The sequence below is a fragment of the Lycorma delicatula genome, chromosome 1 (genome assembly GCF_047948215.1).
Source record: "Lycorma delicatula isolate Av1 chromosome 1, ASM4794821v1, whole genome shotgun sequence".
NCBI lineage: Eukaryota > Metazoa > Arthropoda > Insecta > Hemiptera > Fulgoridae > Lycorma > Lycorma delicatula.
In genome coordinates this window covers 10473212-10481704 of record NC_134455.1, presented here as the reverse complement: position 1 = coordinate 10481704, position 8493 = coordinate 10473212, and the positions used below count along the sequence as shown (strand labels likewise).

The window sequence follows — 8493 nt, the reverse complement described above, 5'->3', positions numbered from 1 at the left end:
TAACTAACCGTGCGAAGACGAGTAAAAATTCTTTTTTATGAATAATCAGTAAAATTTATCAATACATAAAGACTTGTACATGTAAACAAAAAATAAATCTTTATTTTGATCGAAATATATTACGTAGATCACGTCAGTATAAGTAACAAATATAAAAAGAAATCAACAGTAATATTGTTCCTGTAAAAGAAATATAACAAAGTTAATGAACAGAGCCCGTGCGAAGCCGGGTAGAAATTTTAATACATATTTTTTGTTAACATTTAGTACAATATATTACTTACATTTCATTACTGTTTTTATGTTATCTATTTCTATAAAACAACATAAAGTAAAACTGAAAATAAAACTGTTAAAAACGTACGTGAATGCAGGCTAACCTTTCAATCTTAAAATTTAATAGTAATTTGGTTAAATTGGTAACAAAAAAACATTAACAAAGATTTTCTTAAAATATTGCTACAATCACTTACTTTTTAAACGTTCTATCAATTTTTTTTACTCACTACGACTGATTTTAATTTCACCTAACCTATCTTTGCCCAAACATATGATCAAATCAAATACACCGCTCCATCGATCACAATTTTTTTTATCGATGACCAGTTTTATAAAAATAGAGATTACATTATTTTTATAATTTATAATAGATATTAAGTTATATTTATAAATAAATAAAAATTATTCACTGATTATTATTGAGCAAAAAACTGATTAAAATTAAAGCTTATAAATCCAATTAAGAAAAAGAAGTAAGTTAAAGAGATGATAAAGGAAATCGTGTTTTCGACGTCAGTCGGTTATCGTATCTTTTCGTCGTCGCAGTTACGTAACAGTGAACTTCAAATTCGTCGTTACTTTAAAATGAAATGTAAAACTGATCAGGATTTTAAGGTAAAATTAGGATAAGCTTATTGAATACAACATATTTATGAGAGGAATAATGTTATTTTATAGTTTTATGTATTTTAAATTGAATTATTTAACTAAACTTTAACATAAATGGTTATTGCGTTTTAATAGACAACCTGGCTCATGCCTTGTTCAAAATTATAAAATGCAATTATGTACAATTCATTTAATATTTTATTTATTTTTAATATAAATATGCATCGATAGAGTTATATGATGATATATTTATTATTATATTTTAAATTAATATGGTATGTTTGATAAACTATAGTTTTTTCTAGACTGTCCCGTGCTTTCATGGTGACACATTGTTTCTTTTTTTTTATTATAGCAATGTAATTAAACATTTTTATGTATCAACATTTTCAGTTTTTTTGCTATATTTGTACTATTTAATTCTATAACTTTATTGTTTTCTATATTTTGATTGAATTTAAAAAAAGATGATGCAGTTAAATGGCTGCTACCTTACATAATGTAAGATTATTCATTGTAGGCTGTTGAAATTTTTCCTGTAATTTTATTTGATGTGAAACTGAATGTTTCATATCATATTTACAGTAGAATTGTTAAAATGGCTGCGGAAGAATGAAATTGGCTGCTACCTTAAATAATCCAAGATTATTCATTGTAGGCAGTTGACATTTTCCCTACAATCTTGTTTGATATGTAACTGAATGTTTTAAATTGTTATATTTACAGTTGAATTGTTAAACTAGTTACAGCAATATGAAATTACACCTTATTTATATTAGACTTATTTTACCAATTATTGAGGAAGACTGGAAGAATTTATGCTGATTTAAAGCAGTAATTTAAATGACTTTACTTGGGATTACATGATCACTTGTCATTCTTAAATAAACAAAATAAATAAAAATTATTTATTGTTATTTCAGTACTTTTTATTTGGGCATATCATAAATAATTTCTGTTATTTCTTCTGTTTAATATGAGTATTTATTAATTTTATTTCACGAGTACTTTTTTAATAATTTAAAAAACACCTTTATAAACACAATAATAATGTTATTTACAAGTTTCTATAGTTTACCTATTTTTTTTTCAAAATTTCTCTAACGTTTAATTAATGGAAACCTGAATACAATATAAGTTTCATAGTAGATCATTTAAAGAAGATTTTGTCAAATACAATGTCCTAACAATTTATAAAATTCTATATTAAACAGACGGGATGTAATTTTAGACAAAGATAAAAATCAAAAGATGTAACTGTTTCTTCATTGCAAGTAAGAACAAATCGTTCATTATTCTATTTCTACTTTTTTAAAGCTTATAGAAATTATATACTTGAATATAACATAATTGTATTATATACAATTGTATTATATACTTGAATATTAACATAATATAACATACTTGAATATAGCAATGTAATTAAACATTTTTATGTATCAACATTTTCAGTTTTTTTGCTATATTTGTACTATTTAATTCTATAACTTTATTGTTTTCTATATTTTGATTGAATTTAAAAAAAGATGATGCAGTTAAATGGCTGCTACCTTACATAATGTAAGATTATTCATTGTAGGCTGTTGAAATTTTTCCTGTAATTTTATTTGATGTGAAACTGAATGTTTCATATCATATTTACAGTAGAATTGTTAAAATGGCTGCGGAAGAATGAAATTGGCTGCTACCTTAAATAATCCAAGATTATTCATTGTAGGCAGTTGACATTTTCCCTACAATCTTGTTTGATATGTAACTGAATGTTTTAAATTGTTATATTTACAGTTGAATTGTTAAACTAGTTACAGCAATATGAAATTACACCTTATTTATATTAGACTTATTTTACCAATTATTGAGGAAGACTGGAAGAATTTATGCTGATTTAAAGCAGTAATTTAAATGACTTTAAATTGTATTTATGGTCCGATTTGGCTTATATTCAGAATATATATATATATATATATTTTTTTTTTTTGAGGTTTTTAGGGGCATTGACTGCATTAGTTATTAGCCCCATCCCAGTTCAAAAAAATAAAAATAAAAAAAAGTTTCAGTAATTCATTTTCATGAATCAAAAATGTTCAAAATTTTGCATTCTTCAATAACTACAAATTCAGAAAATTACTTCTTAGGCTTTGCTTTCGGCCATCCATTCTTGCACCGTTTTTCCATCCTGCGAACGGCCTCAACCTCTGACGAGAGAGTGTCTGAGGCCTCGGACATGGCATCGTCTTCTCTTTCTGATGCCAATGACGTTCGCCGGCTTACATCAGGTGATGAAAGCTTCATTGGTGCTGTTAACATCGTTGCAATTGAATCTAAACTAGCAAGCGATGCACTTTCCGCGGCTGATGAGCTGGACTCTATCTCTACTGCAGTGCTGGGTCCAGCTGAAATAGATGCTCTCACCGAAGCTGTTCTTTGCGCTTTAGGAGGCTCTATTGGTACATGTTTTATATCCTCTACGTCTGGTGGTTTCTCAATAATAACTTGCACCTCCATTTCCGTAGATTCAGAATTTCTTGTCACAATTTCTTTAGGCTTGTGACTAGACGACGGAGTGATCTGTTTTTCTTTGCTAGATAAGTCAAGATTTTTTATTTTTACTTCGTTGGTGGCTTTATAATCACAGGTTTGGCTGGTTTTTTAAACTGCGCTGGTGCGTCTCTCATGTCAACGGCGTCAGACGGAGGGTAAGCCTTCTCATCTTTACTTTGTTCCATCCGATGAGTCGACTCAAACTTTGAATCAATGATTCTTTCAATCATCGTCGCAAGACTTGGTGCCATCGTGTTAAGCAACTACTCCACGTTAATTTTAGATGTGGAAGGGGCAGCCGCTGCTTCTGCATAAGAAGTCGATGGTCGAGGTTACGCTGATTAACAATTTTCTTCTCTTCAGGATAACTGACCTTTTGAAGCGTTTAAACTTCCTGAATTGCCGTTTCTAATTTATATATAGGGCAGTTCCTTGAACGCCAGTTGTGGTGCCATTTACAGTTAACGCAGATTGGAGGGTCCCCTCATGTGTTTTCACTCCACATATACATATTTCCTGCGCTTCACATCACATCTAGCTGCTGTGTATCCAAATCGTTGACACTTAAAACATCTCATCGGTTGCGGAACGAATGCCCGAACATCAAGACGATGGATGCCAGCTCGCACATTTTCAGGAAGGTTCGGCCTATTAAATGTTAAAACATGCGAAGCCGAAGGTAGAACTTCACCATTTCTTCGCATGGTTAGTCTGCAACACTGAGTCACTCCCTGACTCGACATTTCTTGTACAATTTCTTCTTCTGTACAATTTAGAAGATCGCGACAAACAACTTCTCTGGATGAGTTAAGTGTGCTATGCGGTTGGACAGAAACCGCAAATTCACCGATCTTCTTCAACGCCTGAACTTTCTGGCTTTGCATGTCGTTGATGGTTTCGACATGCAACCCATTAAAAGTTTTACGAATTTCCTAAACAGGACCACCAGCACAATTTGTTATTTCTCTTGCAATTAAAAAACATGGCAAAGTTGTAACTTATTTTTTGGTGCACCTCCTTAATCATGTACATTAGTGATTAAAAAGTTGTAATGTAAAGTTATTAGCATCATCATATATTCCAACTATTATGCTTGTTACATGATTATTAGATTTTATTGGATAATAGCCTTGTAGTTTAATTAACATATAATTGTAATTTTTGTTTTAGACGATTAATTTATTTTTTTGAGATATATGAGTTATCATTAATACAATCTACATTTGTAAAATAATCTCTCTAAAAACGTCTGAACTATAGTTAATGTATCATGTATATTATTAATTTCATAATCCTAACGTACAATTTTTAACAGCATCATCTGATTATCTAACAGTTTATAGGTGGTTACTATATTTTATTGGATAATAGACCTACAATTAAATTTAGTTGAAGAAATTAAAAAAAAATATAAAGGAATGGAGAATAATTAAATAACAAAAAACCTCTAGTAAATACTACATTTATGGCAATATAAAAAGTGGCATAAGTAGCCCATTTTGTTAGGAAACGTGTTATATTTGCAGTTATATTAGATAGTATATTTTAAAATATAGTTTTCATTCGTAGGTATTGAACAGTAGTGTATAATTTTTCCTTATGTATCCAATATTTATGGAAAATATATTTGTTTTAAATAGTAATATTTTTTTAATTTGATTATTAAATAGGTTTTTTCTTTTTACTCATGATTATAATCTGTTGTAATTGATTATACCATTATTTTGTGAATGGTATTAATTACCTGTTATTTTTATTAAACTATTAAAAATATTACAAAATATATATTTGTTCTTTTGTTACAGATACGATACTGGTAATTCACTACACAAGGTAAAGATTGTAGATCATATGAACAGCATTAACTTGACTGAAATATTTATTTTTCCAGTATGTTGTTTACAGTTTCATCAGCAAATTTTGTTATATATCTTTTTGTTAAGTAATGTAAGAAAAATATCGCGTTCGCCACAGGAAGTCTCTCTGTAAGTTGTGATTTTTTTTACTCATGTGTGTGCCTCTTCAGGTATTTTAAGTATTTCATTCATATTGTTAGGTTTTAGTTTTAAGTTGCTTTCGCATGCCTTGCAATACACATTAATAAAAGTTATTAGAAAAGTGGATTATTATTTTTATATGCATTGTTAAATCATAGAAATAGCTGTACAAAAGGGATGTAAAATATGATGATATCTTGAAAAGTAGTGTAAAAAAAAAATCATTTTCATGCATGTTTTTTGAAAAATTTGAATTCCGGATCATACAAAGTACTTTTCGTAGTAAATAGTTTTTAGGGGGATTTTCTTAAATCTGATATTTTTGTAATATAACGTTTTCTATTTTAACTGTTCATAGAACTCTATCAATTAATATCTGTTTATCTACTCCACTGCCTTGGTTTTATTTTTGGTTAGCTTCTCGTAGAGTGATATGTGGTGTTGTTTGGTTTTACATATTTTTTAACATGTTCTGTTTGTTTATAGTTGAAATGTGTAGAAAAGTCAGGGTTTTTATAAAAAATAAGTATCTTGTATACAAATATACGCCCAGCCATTAAAAAATAGGGCCGATTTCGGATGCTGAACATAAAATTGAAGAAATGTTTGTGATGAATATGCACTAGCATCGCTATGTTTCCAAACAGGTAATATTTGTTTTATGATTATTATTAGACAATACAACTAGTGTTTCATTAATATTATCAAGATAATTTTCAGAAGATAAGATTTGTTTTGTTTTCTGATGCATGCCTTATGTATAAAAATTTTTGCTTAATTTTACCCTCATCCTAACTCGAAGACTTATTTGTCGGTGTGACTAAAATATTATGGTCAGTATTAATTCTATAACTGTAATGTACAGTTGTCTCAGTATTTATATGATTTTTATTGGTTTATAAGTCTTGTTTTATAATTAACAGATTTTATTGCAAAACATAGAACCTGTTAATTAATATTATCATTGATTATCATTTAAGGTTATAAAAGTATGTTTATTTTTGGTTCAGATGCTCCTGTTATCATTTAAGACATCTACTTATTTTAAAATTATACTTTTTTCTAGACTTCTGAGCTGATGAATATATAATATTCCATAAAATATACATAGTGGTAACGTACAATTTTTGTTATCATCATCATATTTTATAACAGTTTATACTTATTATATGAATATTTGATTTTATTTGTTTATAGGAATATAGATTAATTAATATAATCATACATTATTGTTTAAGACTATTAAAATACAGTTAACATTAATTTTTTTTGTTTGTTTCAGATGTAAGTGTTTGCATCTCAACTCTCTAATTATTTTAAAAATGTATGCTTTCAAGATTTCTTTTGAAAGAGTAAAATAGAGGGACGATCTGAAGGTAAGTTACATCTGCTTTATGAAACAAACATATGTTCATAAGTAACTTCTTTTTTGTTGAACAAATGTCTATATAGTATTATATATTTTTTGAAAAAATCGTCAATAATTTCCAATCATTTATCATCTCACCGTGTCAACTTTTCAATTTCAACCTCTCACTGTCATCCTGTATGCTTTTTTCTTTCCAAACCTTTGGAGGAGTCATGGAATAATGTTGAAGAATAAAAAAAAAGAATGCAAACCTTTGACATTTGTTGATATTGGCCAACAGATTTGTGACACCATTTGTGCATACATGGTGGTGTGTACAACCTGATCGTGTATGAAACCGCATACATATTATATTCACTGATGTTACGTTAACTTACAATTTCTCCAAGTTTAATGCACCGGTTACTCATGATCATTTCATCCATGATATCCGGTTTACCCACCGTGTTTTCAGCTTAATGAGGCCCAAAAAGTGACATTTGCATGAAACTTGGAACCGTGTCGTTCAAGGGAGGTACACACACACTATTTCTATTTTTTCTGGCCGCCCACTCGCAAAAGTAGGGAATCGGGGCTTTTTGACGGCGGCATACGTGACTCTTGTGGTATGAAGAACTTGTCCTAGTAGATGGAAGGACATGACCTAAGCCAGTCTGGATCTGATAGGCTTACGGTGGGAAGGTTTAACATAAGAGATTAATGCGCCTGCAAATTGGAAATGGTAGTCGGTGTATTTCAATGAAGTTGGAGGTATCCGACGGATAGGCTCCTGGAATAGTGGTCTGATAGAGTGGGAAAAGACTTCTATCATGGCACTTCAAGGTGATAGTGTTATGCTAAACAGCGATAAACACGTGCCTTGGTGGTGCTAAATATATTCACAGAGGTTGTGGATGGTTATGAGGGGTGTGAAGAGGCCATCTTTAAAAAAAAAAAAATTATTGTGTTTGCCAATCATGCACCTCGTTACTCGCTTTTGTCTCCCCTTTCTGAATAATTTGCACGTTTTTCTGATATTGCATTCTTATCGTAAGTGTCAACAATTGGCCGAAATAATTTTTTTTTTTTTTTTTTTGAGATATATGTGTTATCATTTATACTATCTACTTAAATTAAAAAAAAATATAAAGCAATGGAGAATACAATAGAACGAATTAAATAACAAAAAAAAGCTCTCGTAAATACTACATTTATGGCAGTATAAAAAGCGGAAGTAGTAGCTCATTTGATTAGGGAACGTGTTATATTTGCAGTTATATTAGATAGTATTTTTTAAAGTATATTTCATTCGTAGGTATTGAACAGTAGTGTATAATTTTTGCTTATGTATTCACTATTTATGGAAAATATATTTGTTTTAAATAGTAACATTTTATTAAATAGGTTTTTTCTTTTTACTCATGATTATAATCTGTTGTAATTGATTATACCATTATTTTGTGAATGGTATTAATTACCTGTTATTTTTATTAAACTATTAAAAATATTACAAAATATATATTTGTTCTTTTGTTACAGATACGATACTGGTAATTCACTACACAAGGTAAAGATTGTAGATCATATGAACAGCATTAACTTGACTTAAATATTTATTTTTCCAGTATGTTGTTTACAGTTTCATCAGCAAATTTTTTTATATATCTTTTTGTTATATGTGAATTTATCTATGATAAGTAATGTAAGAAAAATATCGCA

At 29.1% G+C, this 8493-nt stretch overlaps 1 long non-coding RNA gene across 1 annotated transcript; it reads left to right on the top strand.

Moving 5' to 3' along the window:
• The first annotated feature begins 810 nt into the window (after nucleotides 1–810).
• LOC142318033 (uncharacterized) lies at nucleotides 811–8493 on the top strand. The gene is made up of 5 exons (XR_012754788.1): nucleotides 811–894; nucleotides 5235–5414; nucleotides 5913–6073; nucleotides 6709–6802; nucleotides 8314–8493. It is a non-coding gene; the product is annotated as an uncharacterized LOC142318033 (long non-coding RNA).